The following is a 22144-nucleotide window of genomic DNA, read 5'->3' on the forward strand; positions in this document are numbered from 1 at the left end:
GGCCTTTTTTTTTTTTCCAATGAGATGAGACCCCAAATATAGCAAATTTGAATAGAAATATGTTTCACACTTGTAATACCACAAACACACATTGAGTCATGAGGGAAAGAAATTACAGCCTTTCAGATAATTCCAGACACCAGGGTGCTGTTGGTATCCAGTGCATTGTAAACTTCGAGTGGTATTTCACGTTAAATAGCCTTCTGAGCTGGAGCAGAAAAGACATGGGCATCATCTCTTCCAGACATCAGAGCTGACACATTCGTTAGTTGGCACACACGGAGACTGACATCTGGCAGTTTTTATTTAGGGCCCACATTCCTCATTTGTAAAACACTTCAGGGTTTATAGGCATGCCGGACCTAAAAATAACTTCTTTCTATATCCAAATAATCCATTCATAACAGGGCAACTCTTGGACTCCAAATTATTATTCTATTCATAACACCAAGGCTGCTCTCTCAGCCTTCACCTTGTACACATTGTTCAAACCAACACCTTTACTGCCACACGTCATCCTGAGACTCCTTTGACCATTTTTATATTTTAGGAACTTGAAGGATATGCGTCTACGGATGCAGGAAGAGCACACAGCAAACATAACAGATGCCCAATTAGTTGTAAGCGGCCATTGCAGAGAAATCTGTGCTTTGGAAAACGAGTTCCCCGAACCACACACCATTGACCGGCTTTTGTGCTAAGGTCTGTGGCTAGCTCCCAAAGACAAGAATAGTATTGCCAGTGGAGAACCTCTCTGTCCTCCTTCCCAGTGTCCACACCTAGGCCCTAAAAGAGGGCAGCAACCTAACTCACTGGAGACGGAGGAATCCCGTCCGAGAGTACTTTCTTCAGTTTTTTGTGGGATCCCTTCTAGACAGAGCTGATGGCGGAGATGCAGGGATTTAATCCTGCTAATTAAACTCATTGACGGTGGGATGGTTATAGTGTGAGGGCAGGAGGCAGGCCAGGAAATGCGCTGATTTTATACTGAATTATAACATTTACTTCTTCACTATTCATGTTAGTATTGTCTTCTCAGTTAGCATGTGGGACCTCCCCAGGACTTGGTCTCCGCTCTGTGAGTCTGACGAATGGAATACTTCCTGCCATCTTTCCATCCATCCAGTGGTTCTGAGCAGTGGTCCTATTCCCCAGCAACAGCTTGGCGGAGAGGCCGAAAGTGCTCTGCCCTGGGGTCTGCCATGCTCTGGGAACTGCTGTGTCGGGGGTGGGGGGTGGGGGTGGGGGCTCAGCAAAGGCAGGGAGGCACACCTCATGTTCTCTCTGGGTTGAGGGATCCTCCCCCTCACCTCTCAGGAGAGTAGTGGTTGCTGGAGAGAAAACACCACCCACAGGCTTTTAACCACAAGGGCGGGCATCTGTTTCCCAGTCAATCAAGTAAGTGGTTTCCAATATAGTATTTTAACCAGTATGGCTGCCAAACGTTTTCTCCTAAAAATACACAGCTATTTTTGTTTCATGAAGAAAAAGAAGAAGAAAAAAATCAAGGAGTATTTTTCATTCAGGAATTCCAGTAAATCTTTGGAGATGAAGAGGTTTTTAGCAAATCCTGCTGTGCTAACAGAAAGTGAATCAATCATATTAGGTCCTCCCCACCTGTCACTTCCTCTCACCTTGGTATCCAATAGGAAATAAAAGTGGCTCTGCTACAGATCTTATCAAAGTTACTCAGCAGTTACATGGGCTTTCGTCAACTGGGTGTAAATAATTAAAACTCCCAGAAATAGCATTAATTCTGGACCGTGGACAGCAAGTCTCTCCCTAGGCACAGATTCCTGGGCAGTCCATTAAGGCCCTTCCCAGCCGCTCTCCTGGGCCAGTCTTGAGGGGGACTGTTACTGTCGGAGTCACAGTTCATTTTAATTTAGCTGAGCACATTGTTATCGCGCTCGTATCACAGGTGAGGCAGAGTCCCAGGCTATGGAGGCACAGCTTTGTTCTCGCTCAGCTTCTTCTGGAGTGGCACACAGACCCTCGAGTGCCAACATCAGTTCACAATGAAGAGAAGATACAGAAGGAGAAGTATGGAAGGGTATGGAACTATAAGGGTATGGAAGATACGATGTCCCAAATAATGAAGGAGATTACAAGACACACAGCTGTACCCAGCATGAAGGAAAACAGCGCCCCACACGGTGGGAGGTATGCTTGCAGATCATATCCCAACTCAACAATAAAATAAACAACAACAACAAAAAAATACAACTTAAAACATGAGCAAAGGACTTTAGATCATCCTCGGCTACATAGCGAATTTGAAGCCAGCCTGGGTTACAGGAGACCCTGTCTCAAAAAGAGAAACTACAGATCTGAAAGCTTACTGTCCGGGACTGCTCTCACGAGAGAGACCATACAATCTGTAGTTCCATTCGTGCCAAGTGTCCAGGATACACTCATGCACAGAGACAGAAGGTAGATGAGTTTTGCTGGGGGGCTGGGAGACTCAGAGGGTCACAGGAAGTGGCTGCGGTTGGGGGAGGTCTTCTTTTGGGGGACAATGAGACGGAGCCATCGGAGTGGTAGATTCATCAGATAGTTGTGAAACTCTCCGAATAAACCTCCAAGTTAGTAAACCGCACACACAACTTATATCTCAAAACCAGCTGTTCCGTTTTTAAAGGACAGACGCATCGCAGTCCTGAGAATTTCGGTTGTTGACACATTTTAAATGACGGTGGCAACAGTGGAGACCGCGTTGCCATCCTTCAGCGCTTTCCTTTTGTACTTCTTGTCAAATTAGACAGGATTTAAAGTGACGTGTACACAAGGTGACCCTTTCCTCACTACTTCCGTTTCTGTCCTGAATTTATCCAAAAGCCGGACAGTGAACATCCTCACCAGCTATCACTTGTATGCTTGCTGTTATCATTCCTAGTAGGGTATGAATGCTTGACCTAACCAAGGACCAGGAAGGATTTATCACCAGGACTCCCCCAGGACTGCAAAACGCAGCAGAAAAATGTAAAAACGTGGTGTCTCTGGACAGGTTCTGCTGGTCATTATATAAAAGTCTAGGCCAGGACCTCCTAAAAAATCATAATGGCTGTTTTAATACAGTCTCAACTATTGTTATTTTAAAGATTTATTTTTAATTATGCATGTGTGTGTGTGTGTGTGTGTGTGTGTGTGTGTGTGTGTGTGTGTGTGTGCGCGTGCCCGTGCATAGGTGTGTGCATGTGGGTGCAGGTACAAATGGAAGCCGGAGGCATTGGACCTCCTGGAGCTAGAGTTACAGGTGGTTGTGAGTCACCCAAAGTAGGTGTTGGGAACTGAACTCAGGTCCTCTGGAAGAGCAGCATGCGTTCTTAACCACCAAGCCACCTCCAGTTTTGGGCTGTTGTTTTGAGTCAGGGTCTCAGTCTACAGCCCTGGGTGGCCTGAAACTCACTACAGAGACCAGGCTGGCTTTGAACTCACTGTCTCTGTCTACACCACCACACCAGGAATCCTGTCACTTTTTAAAAAAATGACTGGATTCATTTCTTTTCCAACTGAGCATCAAACAGAATGGAGAAACATCAATAGTTTAATAAGCACAAGGCACAGGGCTTTTGAACCATTGCAACTGATGGGAGGGGAAAGGAAAAAAAAATAGATAGTCCCTCTAAGTTATAAAGGTCTGCTAACACCAAATTAAATTATATTACCCAGAAATAGAGGAAATGGAGGAGTGTCTTGCTACTGCTTTGACAATGGGAAGTCCTAACTCTTAAAATAAACGTCTATGGCAAATGGTTAAGTGTGACATGGAAATGTTGATGCGCTATTGCTCTATATGTTATTAAGTGTCAAGGGTTCTGGTGTAAACAGATGGACGGGACGGGGGCGGGGCAGGGGGGTACTACCGTCACCTGGCAAATGATAATCCAGTACTAGTTGTGAAGGCACCAAGACCACCTCGGTTATTTCATTTTTCTCATGTGGTCAGGTCAGGTTTCCCTCACACCAGGAGTCTATATTCTGTCACAATGAGTTAGTAACCTTCACGCCAAGGAAATTAGGGATGACCCAGATCACGCACCAGCCTCTTGCCTTCAAGAGTCTTAAAAACCGAGTCAGATTCTCGCCAGCCCTACTGGTTACTCGCGTGCTCATTGCTCATGTGAGTGTTTAGACAACCTAGTAACCGCTGCCTTAATTAAACACCAGTCGTAAAAGTTGTGAGACCAGCTTAAGCTGAAAATTTAGAGCAGAAAGGAAAAATCTATAAGAACAATGAACTGAACAAACAAAAGTCACCTTTTTCTTTTTGGCTTTCCAGAAGGAGGTTTCTCTGTGTTGCTCTGGCTGTCCTGGAACTCGCTCTGTAGACCAGGCTGGCCTCGAACTCACAGAGATCTGCCTGCCTCTGCCTCCTGAGCGCTGGGATTAAAGGCGTGCACCACCATCACCACCCGGCTTCAGCTCACTTTCTTATAGAACCCAGGACCACCTACCTGACCACGGGCGGCATTGCACAGAAGGAGTTGGGCCCTCCCACATGACTCATTACTCAAGAAAATTCCTCACAGACATGCCCATGGACGGAGCAGCAGAATGGGGACGATTCCTCCATTGAGGTCCCTCTTCCCCGGTGACTCTAGTTTGTGTCAAGTCCGTTTGAGAAAAACTAATACGCACACCTGGCAGCTTTTAGACGCTTCACTGAGAAGAGACTAACAAACAACTCTGAGCAAGGAAGATAGAGACTCAGATTTCGTTCCAGAAAATGGCGCACATAAGTAAACAAGTACGGAAGCTGCTAAGTGTCCGACACCTCATGAAATAATTTCCTTTGTAAGCTTATAGCCCTCCATCCAACGATGAATTAGTGGCCAAAATGAACTACCACCAGCAGCAACAAAACAACAAAATAAAGTAATACATATTTAAAAAAAACTACAGGGGAAAAAGGCAGCAGCGGCAACAACCACAAAAATACAGTAATATTAAAAAAAAAAAAACTGCCAGAAAACAAAACAATAGAACTCCTGCACGAATGGACGGTGTTCAAGTTTCCCCCTAAGCCTCCCATTAGCTTAGTTATTTATGAATCATTTCCTTCTGCCTTCTGGTGTAGAACTAATGATTACTGTATTTCCGTTTAATTTCTTACAGAGAATAGAAATTGATTTTCAGTTACATTGTAGAGAAATCCAAGGAGCTGCTCAGCCCACGATGTGGCCATCAGTCACACGGCACATTTTGAAAGATGCCTAGATTCCCAAACCTTTGTTTTGGTGTCGAGAGACAGAGTCTCATGTAGCCCAGGCTGCCTGGCTCCAAAGTCACTAAGAGGCTGGGCTTGAATTCCCGATCTTCAGGCCTTTACCTTGAAAGTGCTGGGATTAAAGATACAGATTCCAAAATCTTAATATGATAGAAGAAAAATATTCCAAAAATTTGTGTATGAGTCTTAAAATTATAAACCAGACATGCCATGTCTTGTAAATATGAAACTGGTTTCGTCCATTTGCCTGTCTTTATACTTTTTCAGGTATTATTAAAGTACTATTAAAAATAAAAGGTAACTACTTAACCCATCAAAATCATCAACATATCATTACCGTCTAAGAGACAGTGTTCCTCTAAGACCTCAGAAAACTGGAGGCTAGCTTTCTCGTGAGTGGATCTAGAGTGCCCACCAAACGAGTGTTTGAAGAGAGTTAGCAGACTTGGTCAGAAGACAAGACTTACGCACGAGGCAAACACAGAACACGAAGGGCCCCACTTAGAAGTGTGGCATCGAAGGAGGAACAATCGCCGCAGAACTGTTTCCTCGACTGTGGAACGGCCACTAGCCTGTCAGCCCCCTTCCACAAGTAGTGCAGGGCTGCCATGGATGAGATAGGAAAATGCTTCCTCACCATATGGAGCGCTTTGTGAGTCAGCTTTCCCACCACTGTGGTGACAAAGGACCCCCAAAGAATGACATCAGAGAAAGGGCCTCTCTGGGCCCACGGTTTCCGAGGTTTCAGTCTGTGTTCTCTGAGCCTGCTGCTGTGGGCTTGGGTTGCGACAGAACATCCCCGTGGAGAGTGTGTTGTGTGGGTACAAAGCTATCCACTTTGCAGTAGTCAGGAAGCAGAGAGCCGGCACAGAAGGGACCAGGGACAAGATATGCTAGGAAAGGCACACTCCCGTGGGACTGCTTTCCTCCAACTCGGTCTTACCTTCTAATATCCCATTCAAGGATGACTTCGGCAGTAGGTTAATGGATGAAGTTAAGACCCTTTTGATCCAGTCAACTCCCAACAGCACCACTAGCTCGGGGACCACGCTCTCAACACATGAGCCTTTTAGGAGAACATTTCATATCCAAACCATAGCAAGCTGGTTATTAAGTGGATAATGCAGAAAGAAAAAGCAAATTGAGAATTGATGGTATGTATCTGGTATGAGCTAAGCTTTCTGAAAAGGGAACATCACTGGGCAAATGGAGACATCATCCATGGTGCCTTCAGAGGGCTTGGTCCTGCGCTGCCTCCAAAAGACAGGTAGGATTGGAAGGTAGTGCAGATTTGAGCAGTGTAGATAAAGTTTTTAAATAGATTCAAAATACTTTTTGAGCCTGGCCTTGGGGTAGGGTTTCAGGGAAGGAAGTCTATAATATGTGGACCATAAGTAACCTTTCAGGTTCCTGCCACAGTGTTTGATTCCCTGTGGTCCTTTTCTGCCTTAGAATTGTATCACTAATAGCTTGAGCAAACTAAGTATTACAACAGATCTCGATGGAGTCAAATTGCTTCGACTCCATGCTGAAAACCAGTCTTCATCTTAGAAGTCCAGAGATGCTTAACATCTTTAGGAACACAGACTTAAGAGAGATCCATCCCTTTTCGGGTCATATGGAAACCTAACATAGCAAAATCTTCCTACAATATATACATCTATGAAAGCAAGCTACATGAAATCGGCAGGCAACAGAGGGGAGAGAGGCCCAACAGGACATCCCACATCACCAAATGAAGCTTCCAGTACCAGGAATGGGTCCCATCTAATTGAAGGCTACTGGTTCTCTGCAAACTGAGGGTAAGGCCATATTGCCGAAGACAACATCTACACAACTCACTGAACATGGAGAAGTCATGCCTATCCCGAGCCTCCTCCCCACCGATTAGTATTCACGGTATAGGAAGGCACTCTGCACACTACCAAAGGAGAAAGGTCAGCACCACCGGCTACAAACCCTTCAATGTGTAAGAGTTATCCACCTGCAAGACATGCTGGTACAATAGTGGTATAAAGAATCTGGGAGGAACCAACCACTATTTGATTGAGTTAACGCCCACCCCATGAGATGGAACTTGTTGTATCCCACACTGCTTGGGCGACCAAGAGCCTGAGACCAGATAGCCCAGGGACCTAGGGGAAAACCAAATGCCACTGCAGAGGAATGTAGCGATGAAATGACTCCAGTGGCATTCTGCTTGCTCAGCTGTCATTAGAGGAGCTGCCTCCTACAGCAGATGGTAACAAATACAGAGACCCACAGCCAGACAGTATGTAGAGACTAAGAGACCTTGGAACACTCAGACCTAAAAGGGATGTCTCCGTCAAATCCCTCCTCTCAGGGCTCAGGGAACTCTGTGGAAGAGGAGGTGGAAAGAGTGTTCAACAGGGCTGCCGCACATAGGAACTAACTCATGGAGACTGAGGCAGAGAGCACAGGGCCTGCGTGGGTCTGCACCAGATGGAGCCCTGGAACTGCAGGAGAAGTGGACATCTGCCCCCACCCCTAACTCAGAAGCGATCTCCAATAGATAACCACTTGGAAATGAAAAAATTAGTTTTCTCCAAGGGAGTCTCATTGGGGAAATGAACCATTCTTAAGGGTGGGTCCCATGCCCAATAGTAAGAGGGTCAACACAAAATGAACTCAGCAGCATCTTTGGAGGTTCTGTGTCTCATAATGTGATACACTCGTGCGCGCGCACACACACACATTATTTTACAGGTCCTTTGTGTATATGTTATGGTTTCTAGTTTGTTTGTTTTTTTTTTTTTTACAGAATTTTGTGTGTGTCTCCGTGTCTACGTGAGTTTCTTGTGTTTTCCCCCTTGGTTCCTTTTCTTCTTCTGACTTGTTTTTGATTTATCATATTTTGTTGTTATTCTTTAGAAGCCTGTTTGCTTTCTAAGGAGAGACAGAAGTAAGCGCGCGCGCATGCGCGCGTGCGTGCGTGTGTGCGTGCGTGCGTGTGTGTGTGTGTGTGTGTGTGTGTGTGTGTGTGTGTGTGTGTGTGTGTGTAGATGGAAGCGGAGGTAGGGAGGAGCTGGGAGGGGGGAGGGGAAACCATACTTGGGCTACACTAGACACTTATGGAAACTGAAATCTATTTTCAATAAATGAAACAATCACAAAAACGGAAAACAAGCGAGTAGCCTCTTTTGGATTAAACAGAGCAAGGAGCTGTGCTCTCTGTACGGTTCATTCTCATGACTACTGACCGGGAAGTCCAGCTTTGGCTTTCTACGGCTTCACCATCTACCCTGATGTGAAGTGGTATCAGCCTAAGCATTACTAAAGATCAATTTTGAATAGCTCTTGAAAGCCAAGTACGTATACTTTGGCCTATTAACATTTTCAGAAAATGCAGAAAAGTGAATTTGCATTTTTTTCAAATGCTGCCCAGGATAAAAGGCAATAAATCCGGGTAATGGATGCCTGCAGTTTAACTACCTCACAGCAAAGGCAGTTGAAGCAACGCAGGGCTCAACGATCCACTGTGGGGCTCTTACTTAGAATGAGGAAGAGGCAGAGTTTCATTAACTTCCTCATAATTAAGCAAGGACACTTACGACCTGATTAGTAGATTGATTTTCATGACCAGAAAAAGGACGTGTGTGGAAACCATTGATCTGTAGAGAATACCAAGATTCCGTTTCCTAATGGCACCCTTCTAAACACTGGTAATAATTCAAGATGGAGTCTTGCGGAGCATGGGCTAAAGTTCACACAGGCTTTCTCTGCGTAGGAATGGAGACCCTTAAAACCAGTTAAGGTCCTCTGTACTGGATTCATTGCACAAGAATGCTTTTCCAAATGAAAGCTGTTTTCCTTATTATAGCAATTAGGATTTTAAAGTGTTGGCTGGAAAACACTTTAAGCTCCCAGGCAAGTTACCATTGACATCCACAAGAAGACAGTTACTGTCTCCTATGATCTGGGTCCTGTGATGTGTTCTTAACAAGCTTATCTCATTTTATTCTGACAGCATCCCATCATGTGGTACCCTCTGTTGCAGGTGACGGAACTGAAGGGTAAGTATCTTTCTTGTTTGAAGTCAGATAATTGACAAGTATCAGAGCTTAGATTTCCATTCAAGTTTATCTCAATGCAAGGTCCATACCACAAAATATGAAGTCCAACAATTACATGTATAATTACAGAAATCAAGCTTACTTGAGTGACTCAGGTATGGGTCTCTAGAGCTTAATCAAAGAGTTCACACATCACATGTTAAGCGCTCAGGTACCAAGTGTCCTTCATCTCCATCACTTAAAGAAAACCAAAAGATCCCCCTAAAATGTGAATTGTTGTCCAAAGCTTAGCTAACTGTCTGAGTTTCCTAACATTTTCTTGAATGTCGTGGCTTCTTATGATACTGTATTTATCTTAGTTTACAATCATAATTTTACTATTGCTATTTTGTTCTACACATACTATGAGGTCTTGAACTGTGTGAACTATAAACTCCTGATGTACAAATAATGTTTCTAAGCTTCCAAGTGGCGCATAGTAGCTGCTCTGATGTGCTGGTCCTAAGAGAGAAAGTCAAAGTGTGTAGTTATGGTTACGCGCTTAGTGACCAGTATTTGCTAATGCATAAACTCCCTTTTCTTCCCCATTTCCAATGCCCTGCTCTGACCAGCCTTCTTCACTGTCTTCTTCCTGGTCCGCAGCTCTATGTTGCTGCCTCTCTAAAGTGTCTTATTTGATCAGCGATGGAAAAATACTCCAGGTAAATCCCTTTCATATGTTTTAAATATCTCTCAAACACAGATCTATTTTGAAAGTCTACCTCAGGGCTAAAGAGATGGCTCACTGGCTACTTTTCCACAGGACTCAGGTTCAATTCCCAGGCTCCACATGGTGGCATACCGCCACCTGTAACTCCAGTCCCAGGGGAATCTGATTTTCTCTTCTGGCCTCCCTGCGGTACACAGACATACACTCGTCACATAAAAATAAATACATTTTTTAAAAAAACCAAACAAACAGAAAAAGTCTACCTCTACCATAAGAGAATACCATAAACTGGAAAAGGAACAATTGGAAGATTAATAATTTCGTTTAGTTTTCTTTAGACCCTGGTTAGAGACTTTAGATTGTACCGATAGCTGTATTTCTTAGGCTGATTTAATTGCAGCTCAATAAAACATTTCCAACAACCTCCCAGACTGCGTGAAGTACCTGGGTTCCGGGATCAAGGAGCTGGTGAAGCAAAATGAGAGACAGTCTAATGGCTTTGTAACTCCTCAGCATCCACTTGAACAACTTGGAGCCGCCGCTCTTGATAATGTACAGCTTCCGAGCCGGAGGCTACAAAGGCCTCACATGGATGACAATGATTTGGTCATATAGTTTTATATATTCCCTCAGGCACACATACACACCGTAGTCATGCTCCAACACACACTTTTAAACAATGTTAAAGATATTTTTTTTTCAAGGCTTTTCCAGGCAGTCAGCCAAAGTTGAAGAGAAACCCTTCATTCTCTCCCAGAAATGATGCAGGTTTGCCCCTAACCCACAGGATGCTCACATTTTCCAGAAGGCTCTGGAATGGACGGCAGCCCAGGAGCTGGGATATGGTTTATGGTGGTGGGAGCGGGCAAAGCTCACTGGCTCAGTTCTACTTGGAAATGCTTTGACTATTCACCTTAGTCATGAGACCCCTGCTCCGGGGCTTATGCCAAAGATGTAAGGTCTAAGGGGATGTCCAAACTTCATGTTCCAAGTGTCGCCCTTTTACAGAGGAGACCAAGGGGAGGACAGTGATTGCTGTGCAGAGCTGGGAAAAGTCCCGGGGTAACAGAAGGTGGTGGAACCATTGCTAAGTCAACTGAGTTACAGGAGAAATATAAAAATATTGGAACTGAACTTGTTCGAGGTGTTGCCGAGAACACAAACGGAGAGGCTGGGATTGGCACCACCACTCCTAGTGTCCCGCACTCTCTGGTGTCAAGGGTGGCATTCAATGCTAATCCTGTGGAAATCTGGAGAGCTGTGAGGTTGGCCTTTGATGCTGTTCTTACTGAACTTAAGAAGGGTCTAGGCTGGGATGACCCCTAAAGAAATTGTATAGGTTGCTGAGCGGTGGTGGCACACGCCTTTAATCCCAGCACTCGGGAGGCAGAGGCAGGCGGATCTCTGTGAGTTCGAGTCCAGTCTGGACTACCAAGTGAGTTCTAGGAAAGGCACAAAACTACACAGAGAAATCCTGTCTTGAAAAACCAAAAAAAATAAAAATAAAAAATAAAATAAAAAATAAATTGTATAGGTGGCTGTAATTTCTTCAAATGGAGACAAAAAAATTAAAAACATCACTTCTGATGCAATGAAAAAGTTTGGAAGAAAGGATAAAAAAAAAACACCGAATGGTGAATTAGAAATCGTTGAAGTCACAAAGTTTGATCAGGGATACAGTTTCCCCATGCTTTATTAACACAGAAAAAGGTAAAAATGTGAATTACAGGATACCTGTATGGTGCTGAGCTAAAAGAACATTCCTAATGCCCCATCCACGGTGCCAGCTTTTGAAATTGCCGTTGTCACTGAAAACGGTTGTAGAGACATTCCAAGTTCACTGGTTTTTGAAAAGGCTAAAATTTATTTATTTATTTATTTTAGTTGTAGCAGTTAAGTTCCAGCATTTAAGGACAGGACAGAGGAGACATGGCTATTGTTACTGGTGGTACAGTGTTTGGAAAAGAAAGATGAACTTACATCTTAAATGCATTCAGACTCATGTCTTAGGAAAAACTAGAGCGGTCACTGTCACCAACAATGTCACTTTTTTTTTTTTTTTTTTTTTTAAAGGAAAAGGAGACACAGTTCAAGCGGAAAGAAGTATTCAAGGAATCAGTGAGCAGTTAGATGTCACAACTCGTGAATATGAACAAGGAAACCGGGCTGAAGGGCTGGCTCCTCCCGATGACAGAGCTGGGCCCAAGGCTGGAGGGACAAGTCTTGTCCTGGTGAGTAGGGAAGCGTTGGAGGCCCTCCATGCTAAGTTTAACTGCTGAAGAAGACGTTCTAGGAGGGAGATTCAGTCTGCTTCCAGCCTCAGCCACATTCAAGTCTGCTAATGAAGGGTGGTGGGGAGGTATAGAAATCATTAAAAGATCAATCAAAAGGATGTGGGTATTGAAGGGCCTTTGATAACAGAGGACATTCTGCAAAGCTCCCCAGAAGTTGGTTATGATGCTGCGGCTTCGAGACTTAGTGACCGTGGTGGGAATGGGAATCACGGACCCCAAATGGGTTGTAAGAACTGCTTTGCTGGATGCTGCTATGGCAGCCTCTCTGTTAACCACCGCAGAAGTTGAAGTCACAGAAATTCCTGAAGAAGAGAAGGACCCTGGGATGGGCATACTGGGTGGGGTAGAAGGGAGTATGGGACGGGGCACACTCCTGTCCCTTAAATGTTGCTTTGGCATTAGCAGTGAACTGACAGGATGCTCAAGGTTGGGTTCCTCATTCAAGCTTCAGAGGAGTCCACTGAAGGGAAAGCTGCCTGATGCTTAAGAAAACCCCTGTGGCATCAGCTGTATATACATGTATATACATGACAGTATATAGTGGTTTACTTTCTAATAAAGACATCTGTGCACTTGTGATATCGGAAGACCATGTATCAGCATCCTGCTCCCAACTTAAGTCACTGAGGAATTCCTACTCCCATTCTGTCACCATCAAGACGTAGTGCCTGCTGTCACCAGCCTTTCTGAGAAGAGTGAAGACAAACTGCACACAGCTATGTGTCAACCTTCACATCACAAAAATTTGCTTGTTAAAGATGTTGTAGGCCCTGGCAAAAACTGAACATCACCTATCTTTGTTAGAATAGTCTGTTCACTCTTTTATCTCTACAAAGTACCAGAGCAGAAAACTCATCTTTAGAGATAAGAAAACTCAATGACAAGTGTACTTATGGCTCTTCATGGATGCCTAGCTTTTCCACAAATAACAGGAAGACAGATTCCATTCAATAATGGTCACTGAGCAATGTCTACTTAACACGGAATGGCCAAAGGTAAAAATACTTGTGCTGCTCCGGTGACATCACTGAGTACCTCCAGGTTCAGGGTTCTGGAGACATAAAGAGAAAACCCTGCCTTGGGGCCTTTGGACTAGTCACTGGTCTGCAGCTGGGAGACGCGCTACTGTGGTTTCTCTAACTTGCATTTTAGTGTAATAAATGCAATGAGCCCTGTGAAGGAGCAGGAGAGGAGAATGCATAAGAAGGCTCCGACTTCGCCCCTAGCTGAAAAGCTGCCATTTTCCAAGGTGGGGCTGCTTTAGGAAGGATCTTCTGGGCAAAGGTCGGGGCGGAGTGAAGTTGTTACGACACGATGACATTTGGCTCTGGATTGGACGGTGGCAACTCAGGCTGGTGTCACGGTTAATTTAATTGTCAACGTGATTACGTCGAGATACCCTAGTGAGTAGGAAAGTGTACCCCTGGGTGAGTCTGTGAAGCTCTCCCCAAAGATGCTTTGGTCCCGAGAGCTCTGACCTAAGGAGCAGATTCACTCCTTGATGGATTCATAATATGATGTCCTTACTGGGACTTGGCCACAGGGAAGAAGTGGAGCCTCATTGGAGGAAGTACATCACGGGAATGTGTCCTACATCTTCCCCTGGCTTCTTTCTGTACCCATTTCTCTGCTCCCCAGTGCCATGATATAAACTATTCTACCCCACCAGGCCCTCCCACCGTGATGATTGACAGCTCTGAAATTGCCAGTTGAATAAACCTTACTGGTCTAGGTTGTGTCTTTCAGACACATGGTCACTGTATCAACAAAGCTAACTAGTAGAGCAGGCTGGTCCACAGATAAAGGGATTCAAGAGCAAATGCCGTAGCATGATGCGGAATGGTATCCTACTTAGCGCTTCATTCACTAGTTACAGGGAATGCCTCGACTTACTTATTTAATGATTTGGAAGCAAAGGCTGATTATTCACAGTTAGACATGAAAGCTATAAAATATGTTCTAACTAATGAAATTATAACTAATTAGTTCTAACTTATCTACAAAAATGAAATGACACTTCCTGCCAAATTATGGACAACAAAATGCTTTTTCTTTTAAATTATTTCTTTTTCCTTTCTTTTCCATTTATCGGACAACAGATTCTTAACACTGTGTTACACTTATTTAGAAGAGAAAGAGCAGTGCGAATGAAATGTGCTTATCAGAAAACTGAGGATACAGAGTGAAAGAATTTATAAGTACTACAATGTCATAAAAATTGGCTTCACACATTGGAACAGGAGACAGCTTCCTGAACTGAACACCAAAAGTTAATAAATGGGACCTCATGCAACTGAAATGCTTCTGTAAGGCAAGGGACACTGTCAATAGGACAAAACAGCAGCCTACAGAATGGGAGAAGTTCTTCACCAACCCCACCACTGATAGAAGGCTAGTATCCAAAATACATAAAGAACTCAAGAAACTAGAAATCAACAAATCAAATAATCCAATTAAATGGGGCATAGATCTAAACAGAGAATTCTCAACAGAAGAATCTCAAATGGCTGAGAAACACTTAAGGAGATGTTTAACATCCTTAGCCATCAGGGAAATGCAAATCAAAACGACTCTGAGATTCCATCTTACACCTGTCAGAATGGCTAAGATCAAAAACACAAGTGACAGCTCATGCTGGAGAGGATGCGGAGCAACTCCTCCACTGTTGGTGGGAGTGCAAACTTGTACAGCACTTTGGAAGTCAGTGTGGCGGTTTCTCAGAAAACTGGTAATCAGTCTACCTCAAGACTCAGCTATGCTTGGGCATACACCCAAGGAATGCTCAATCATACCACAAGGATACATGCTTAACTATTATGTGAATAGCAGCTTTATTTGCAATAGCCAGAACCTGGAAACAACCTAGATGTCCCTCGACCAAGAAATGGATAAAGAGTATGTGGTACATTTACACACTGGAGTATTACTCAGCTGTTAAAAACAAAGACACAAAGAAATTTGAAGGCAAATAGATGGAACTAGAAAAAAAATCATCCTGAGTGAGGTAACCCAGACTCAGAAAGACAAACAGGGTGTCTACTCAGTCATAAGTGGATATTAGCGGTAAAATAAAGGATAACGATAATCCACAAACCCAGAGAGACTAGGTAACAAGGAGGGCTTATGGGGGGACACCCAGATCTCCCTAGGAAGGGGAAATAGATATTTCAGTGAGTGGACGGAGGACAGGGTGGGGATGGGAACATAAGTAATCAGGTTGGGGGCGGGGCACAGGAGGAGAGTGCTGAGGGAGACTGCTGGGGGTGCATTTTGGGGACAGGTGGAAGCCTGGTGCAGGGGACCCTCCCAATCGTCTACAGGGAGAACCCCAGCTTAGACTCCTAGCAGCAGAGGATAAGTAGCCCAAACTGGCCATCTCCTGGGACCAGGTTGGTGCCTGACCCAATTGTCATCAGAGAGGCATCATCCAGTAACTGATGGAAACAGATGCAGCCGAACATTAGGCGGAGTTTGGGAATCCTGTGGAGGAGGAGAAAGGAGTGTAGAAGTCAGAGGGGTCAAGGACACCACGGGAAGGATCACACAATCCACTAACCTGGGCTTATAGGGGCTTGCAGAAACTGAACCAACAACCAGGGAGCCAGCATGGGACTGACCTAGACACTCCGCATATACGTTACAGTTGTGTAGCTTGGTCCTCTTATGGGACTCCTAACAGCAGGAACAGGGGCTGACTCCAACTCTTTCACTGACTTTCAGGACCCTACTCCTCATACTGGGTCGCCTTGCCCAGCCTCAATCATGGGGAGGTGCTTAGTCTTACTGCAACTTGATCTGCCATGTTTTGTTGATACTCATGAAAGACCTGCCCTCATCTGGACAGAAGAAGAGAGGAATGGCGGATTAAAGGGGGGAGGGAGGGGGGACTGGGAAGGAAGGATGTGGGGGAGGCTATGGCCGGAATGCAAATAGATGAATAAAAAAATTGGTTTCTGTTTCAATATAGTTACATTTCAAATTTGAATTAAAATGGCTTAAATTAAAAATGATATTAAATAGCTACCTGGTACCTTTGCTACTTATTTACGATCTATTCAATTTAAGATTTACTTTTTTACATGTGCGCGCGCGCACACACACACACACACACACACACACACACACCCCTGTTCTTTTTTGACACAAGGGCTCTTGGGTGTGGCCCAGGCCAACCTCAAACTCAGGATCTTCCTGCCTCAGCTGGGTTGTAAATACAGGTCTGCACTACCATGTTCAGCCAGTGCTGGGCTTTGAAAAGGCCTATGTCCTACAAGATGTAAATCCACCGAACCATTAAATCTTTGCCACCAAACAGCATTCCAAAAAAACACGACGTTAATTTCAGCCTTTGTCTAATCTTACACATGAACTTCTTTGTAAACCCTTGGAGTCAAATACATTAATGCTATGGCCCCTCCATACCTACTCTTTTACACAGCTCCTCTTACCTGGAAGGGACTCGTTGATAAAACCCACGGCTCAGATGCACAGACAGCTGAACGGACTACTCCAGACAGAACATTCCAGAGCTAAACCCCAAATACCAGCCCGCTCTCATCACCGCTCCCCCAGCTACTCCCTCAGCACAACATTTTCGTTTCCCCTCTCTTCACTGGCTCTCCGCCCGTGCACTCCACTCTGTTAAGGTCCCCGTGTTGTGGGTGAGAGGTGGAAGACGTGACAGGAAGAAACGGGGAGACAGCGTGCCCGCAGACTGGAGAAAGGACAAACGGAAATCAGGAAAAGAGAATGAGAAAGCCAAGGAGGAAAGAGCGCCGGAGAGCTGGAGAATGTAGAAAGGTCATTTGAGGAGGAAAGGGGTGGGTTAAAAAAGGAAACCCACACAGGTGATGGAGGTGTGGCAAAGGCACCACATCAGACCTGGCTGCCTGAGGGACTACTTGTGGGGGCTTCAGTCTGCCCATGCGTTGACCTAATTCCAGGTTTTAGACTTCAGTCCTGGGCCAGTGTGGGAATGAGATGTCAAGGTCACACGTAGAAGCTGCTTGGTTATAAGATGCCCCTGGCCCTACTACTTTCAACCCCTTTAATAATCGAGTTTATAAGTAACATTGATCAAGTTGCAGCTTCAATTTCAATACAATTTGCCCTAAGAGGCGTCCATGATCTTCCAAGGCCGAGCCCTAAATCGACGGCGCCTGTAGGACCAAACAGGAATTCTTTGTATTCATCTTCTGTTCGTGACTGTGAATTCAACTTCCCTGGCTTCTGACTAGTCTTGGCACCCCAGAGGCAGAGTGGAAGACAGTCAAATACAGGTAGAGTCCAACAGGATGCTTCATGCCCTCTTCTTTTACTACGAACGGGCCCAATTCAGTAACACCAAGCGCTCTGCACATCAGCCCACAGTATGGAGTTGTGTTTTTTTTTTTCCCCTTTGAAGTTTAGATGTTTCTGGCAGGAACCCACACTCCTCACAGGCGCGGCTGATGTTCTCTTGGCTGCCAGCATTCAGAAGGCTGTCTGAATGGATGGCGTGGCGCCTGCTGCCCACCCCCACTGGATGCTTCCAACAGCTCAGGTGCCAAGTAACCATGAGCTGAGCTGAGCTGAGCGAGCGAGTGAGCAGTCTGCGGGGCACTTCAAGCCCTGTCCCCAAGACCAGGGCTCTCTGGATGCCAGCAGAGCAGCACATGATGAATGCATTCTTCTTCTTTGCTGTGGTTACTCAGTGGGATGGTCCCGAAGGCGGAAGGCGCTGCCCAGACCCAACGAAATCATTCACACGGCGTAGTGATTCCCCTTGTGGGACGGAACTAATAGTTACTAGTTGTCTCAGACCTGCTTGTGAGCATTACAGATAAAACCAGGGTCACAGACTCGGCCCTCTTCGGAGGCCAGATGCTTTGGAGATGAGAGAAACAGGCAGGGTACGAAATCACAAGGGACAGGAATGACTGTGATTTAGTTGGGGGACGTGCCTCATCCAGCCTCCAAGCTCTAGGTGACAGCTGGTATGTAAAGGGCTTCGTGCAGTCACGTCAGAGGTTTTTTTTGTTTGTCTGTCTGTTTTATTTTTTGTTACTTTTAATGAGAATCCACAAGTCTGGAATTTAGGTCGTCTATTACTTTCTGACTTTTAAGTAAACTTATTTGTAACTTAGAGGGACTTAACTTACCTAAAACTTTTCACACTGGTTCCCCTGCACTTAAGACACTCCAAAAGTCTCTACTCAGGCATTTGCTCTCCCTGGTTTGGCTGAAATCCGGATGATGGCTTGAGGGCCTCTTACTGTAACTACTACTTTAAATATATACCGTTGATGCTAACCCCGTATTGGTACAAACCTATTAACCATCATCACTAACGGAGGCCCCGAGAACATCTGTGGTTCTGGTTAACTTTTCAGTCCTCCCTCTAACACCTGTGGTTCTGGTTTTCAGTCCTCCCTCTCTGGATGGAAGTGAGAAACAGAAGAATCACAGAGCTTCACATTGACAATTCTTGGACATCTATGGGTCCTAGCTTCTGCCTAGCGGTCAAATTCTCCCGTATCTATACCTGCTTGGAATTCTCCATAGCTCATAGCAACCATCTCTGCCCCACCAGGCAGCTCCTGTCTAGAAAAGTCTCCTGTACTAAAACAAATGCCCATCCACTAGCTCAACAGGACTCACGCTACTTTTTTTTTTTTTTTTTAATGTAAAGATGCACAAGCTACGGCACTGCCCTCCTCCAAGAGCTCAGGGGAAGGATGAAGCGATTATTACATTGGACACCAGACTTCTCAAAGACTATTTTGCGTGTACTCAAGATATGGGACAGGGCTAGTGAAATGGCTTGGTGGATAAAGGAGCTTGGCCTCCAAGCCTGATGATCTGGATTCAATCCCTGGGCCCCACATGGTAGAAGGAGAGAACCACCCCTCCCAAGTTGTTCTCTGACCTCCACATGTGTGTGCACACATGGTATATATATATATATATATATATATATATATATATATATATATATATATGACAAAGCTAGCCAACTAGGAAAAGACTAGAACATACGACATCCCTTGAGAAGAAAACGTGCAAGTTCTTACTAGAACAGAAAGGTTGATGGCTTACGGAAGTTATGAGTATGCACGTATGAAACCTCCTCCAGACTGAACCTGACACCCCTAGCCTGAGAATGGAAGCCGGTAAGGAAGGCTGCCGTCACACTCCTTACCCACAACACAGAGGCCGGCTGACTCACCCCGTCTTTAGAACTGCACTCCAGTAACACCGACTACGGTCCCTTGACAAGCTTCTCCCTGGTTGACGCCTGCACACCTTCTTCTCTTAGGCCGTCTACCTCAAGTCAAAATGAGCACAAAGATCATCAAAATTATCCCCATTTTTTCTCACGCTCCCAAGTCACCTCATTAAAAGAGACCCTAGAAGTAAACTCTGGACGTGGGCAGTGGTTTAGATTTATGTGGCGGCTCACAGCTGAGGAAATCTAGTGCATCACGAATGTGCTCACAATTCTGTGAAGGCCTTTGTTTCCCCAGATGAGCACAAGTGAAGATTCCTCTTACCATAATTGGGATTTTCCTTTGAAAGCACAAGTTTAAAATTCCGAGTCCCACCTTGAGTAATTTAGATAATAACTAATTAAAATGTAATTGAAAACAATCTCATTAAGCTGCTATGAGGATTAAACTGTGCAGTGCATATGAAAAGTTCAAATGCAGAGTGTCACAGGAAAATGTTCAGTAAGGGAACACGTTGTTATTAACACCACATTATTATGTCTCTTAGTCCTCAGGCAGCTTCATATATCTCCCAAGGATCCATACTTCTTTGAGTTCTAAAGCATGATCCCAATTTCATTTTGGAATGGTGCTCACATCTATTAAAATGCACTTTTATCTTTCCACCATTCATTTGAACACGCTCATCTGAAAAGACACAACTGTTCACATGGTCTTGTTACCGGCTGTGATTTAATAAACACATGGCTCTCTTAACTTAAGAATAATCTTATACTGCAGAATCAAAGGGGGCAAACACAAAAAGCAGACAAATACATTAAAAACAGAAAATCACCTTGAAAAAGTACCATTTGGTTTTCTGTCACTTCCTAGAGATTTTAACCTTCCTTTCCCATTTCTTTTGTGCACTGGGGGTTAAACCCAGGCAGGCCCTTGCAAATGCTAGCCAAGTTCTCCACCTCAACCTCATTTCGTTCCAGATATTTATCTAGCTGGGCATGGTGGCATGGCCTGTAATCCTAACATTCCAGAGGCAGAGGCAGGAGGTCTGATTCAAGTTCAAGGTCACCTTGGCCTACACAGTAAGCTCTAGGCTAGCCAAGGGGTCACTGTAATACTCTACCTCAAACAAAACAAAACAATAGCAAACAAAAAACCAAAAACCACATAAATGCACACTAACTAATTAACTAAATAAATGAATCTTTAAAAAAAAAATCGAACCAAATGTTTTTCTAACGTGCAAAGCCCCAGTGAGATCCCATCCATAAGAGTTTCTAGCACCTACTAACTTACTCATATACCATGTTCTCGTGTGGAAGACCTGATGCCACTGAGCTATACTGGTAACATTTCCCCAACACCAGCATCACCATCACTGGTTCCCCCCTAAGGATTTCACTCTCAAGCTTCAACAGTCCCCAATATACAGGTCAACAGCTCTACATCACGGATGAGGAATGCTTTAACAAGTGGACAAAGGCCACAGGACATTAAGAGACAGAAGTCCCTTTCAGTCCATTTCTGCATGGCTCCGAAGCTGATTATTTTATCCCTAAATCGGCTGAAAGCTAGCAAGATGACACATTCCGAATCTAAAAACAGTTTCAAGGCCTCAATTGAGCCGGTTCCTTGTTTTAGGAGTGAAGTAATATGACTCTCATACAGCAGGGTACAGACTCAGGGTCACATGCTGGACAGAGGTAGAGTTGAGCCTCAAACACAGCAAGATAGATGAGAACATTATCATTTTAATATAGCATTAGCCCTCTGCTAGGAACTGTTAACATTTCAAGTCTACTGGGGGTCAAGTTAAAATACACATGCCCACAAGCTACCCACAAGGAACCACTGGTGAGCTATTTCAGGAGCACAGGGTAAAGAGGAGACCTTGATGTGAGCAGGGACTCAGGCCTCAATGTACACCACAGGGTAGAGGCTTCTGAAGGCCCATCTCTCAGGCTATGTATGGGAAAGGACACACTGGAGAGCAAGAGCTCTCTACATGCAATTCCCAGAATTGTCACTAAGCACCTGAGTGAGTCAGGGTAAGTACCGAGTCCCTAAGGAACTCAAAGTCCCTTCGTCCTTCAAACAGGCATAATAAAATATCCACATGGTAGGACCACGGAAAGGAGTGTGTGAAGGATGAACATGGATGCACACGGGAGATTTACATTTTCATTCAAAGTGATAGCCACAGCAGCGTGTCTCACTGCACGCTGAACGTCGGTGAGTACAAACAGGCCGGGCACCATCCTACGCTGCAAGAACTCATTCAACCTCTCACGGCTCTTCCGAGGTAGGCGAGGACTTTATTATCTTGTTTCACAGCTCAGTAAACTGAGGCAAGGGCAGGCTGAGAACTTCCCTGTGGTCACCGGATGAGCAGGTGAAGCTGGCTTCCGAGGTCAGGCATGGTAAAGCCAGTGGATGGTTTTGTTTGTTTTTCTCTTTTCCCAGCCCCCCCCCCCGCTTCCCCCAACAGGAAACCGAGGTTTCCACAACCCTTAGCTTCCTATTTTTTCAATTCTGATAACATCTGTACCGTCCCTGCAGGGACAAATTAATACCAAGTCTCAGTCTATTCCCTCAGCAACTTCTGCTATGAAACAAAACAGGAAAATAACCTTGGAGCTATTCTCACAAACCTGTTGGCGAGGGAAAAA

At 44.8% G+C, this 22144-nt stretch overlaps 1 protein-coding gene across 2 annotated transcripts in view; it reads right to left on the minus strand.

Moving 5' to 3' along the window:
* Positions 1 to 22144, minus strand: part of Srgap1 (SLIT-ROBO Rho GTPase activating protein 1) — a 204108-nt gene that overhangs the window by 144534 nt on the left and 37430 nt on the right. The gene's annotated exons all lie outside the window — the stretch shown is intronic.

Source organism: Peromyscus californicus, unplaced genomic scaffold, assembly GCF_007827085.1.
Source record: "Peromyscus californicus insignis strain IS unplaced genomic scaffold, ASM782708v3 Scaffold_24__1_contigs__length_46423439, whole genome shotgun sequence".
Lineage (NCBI taxonomy): Eukaryota > Metazoa > Chordata > Mammalia > Rodentia > Cricetidae > Peromyscus > Peromyscus californicus.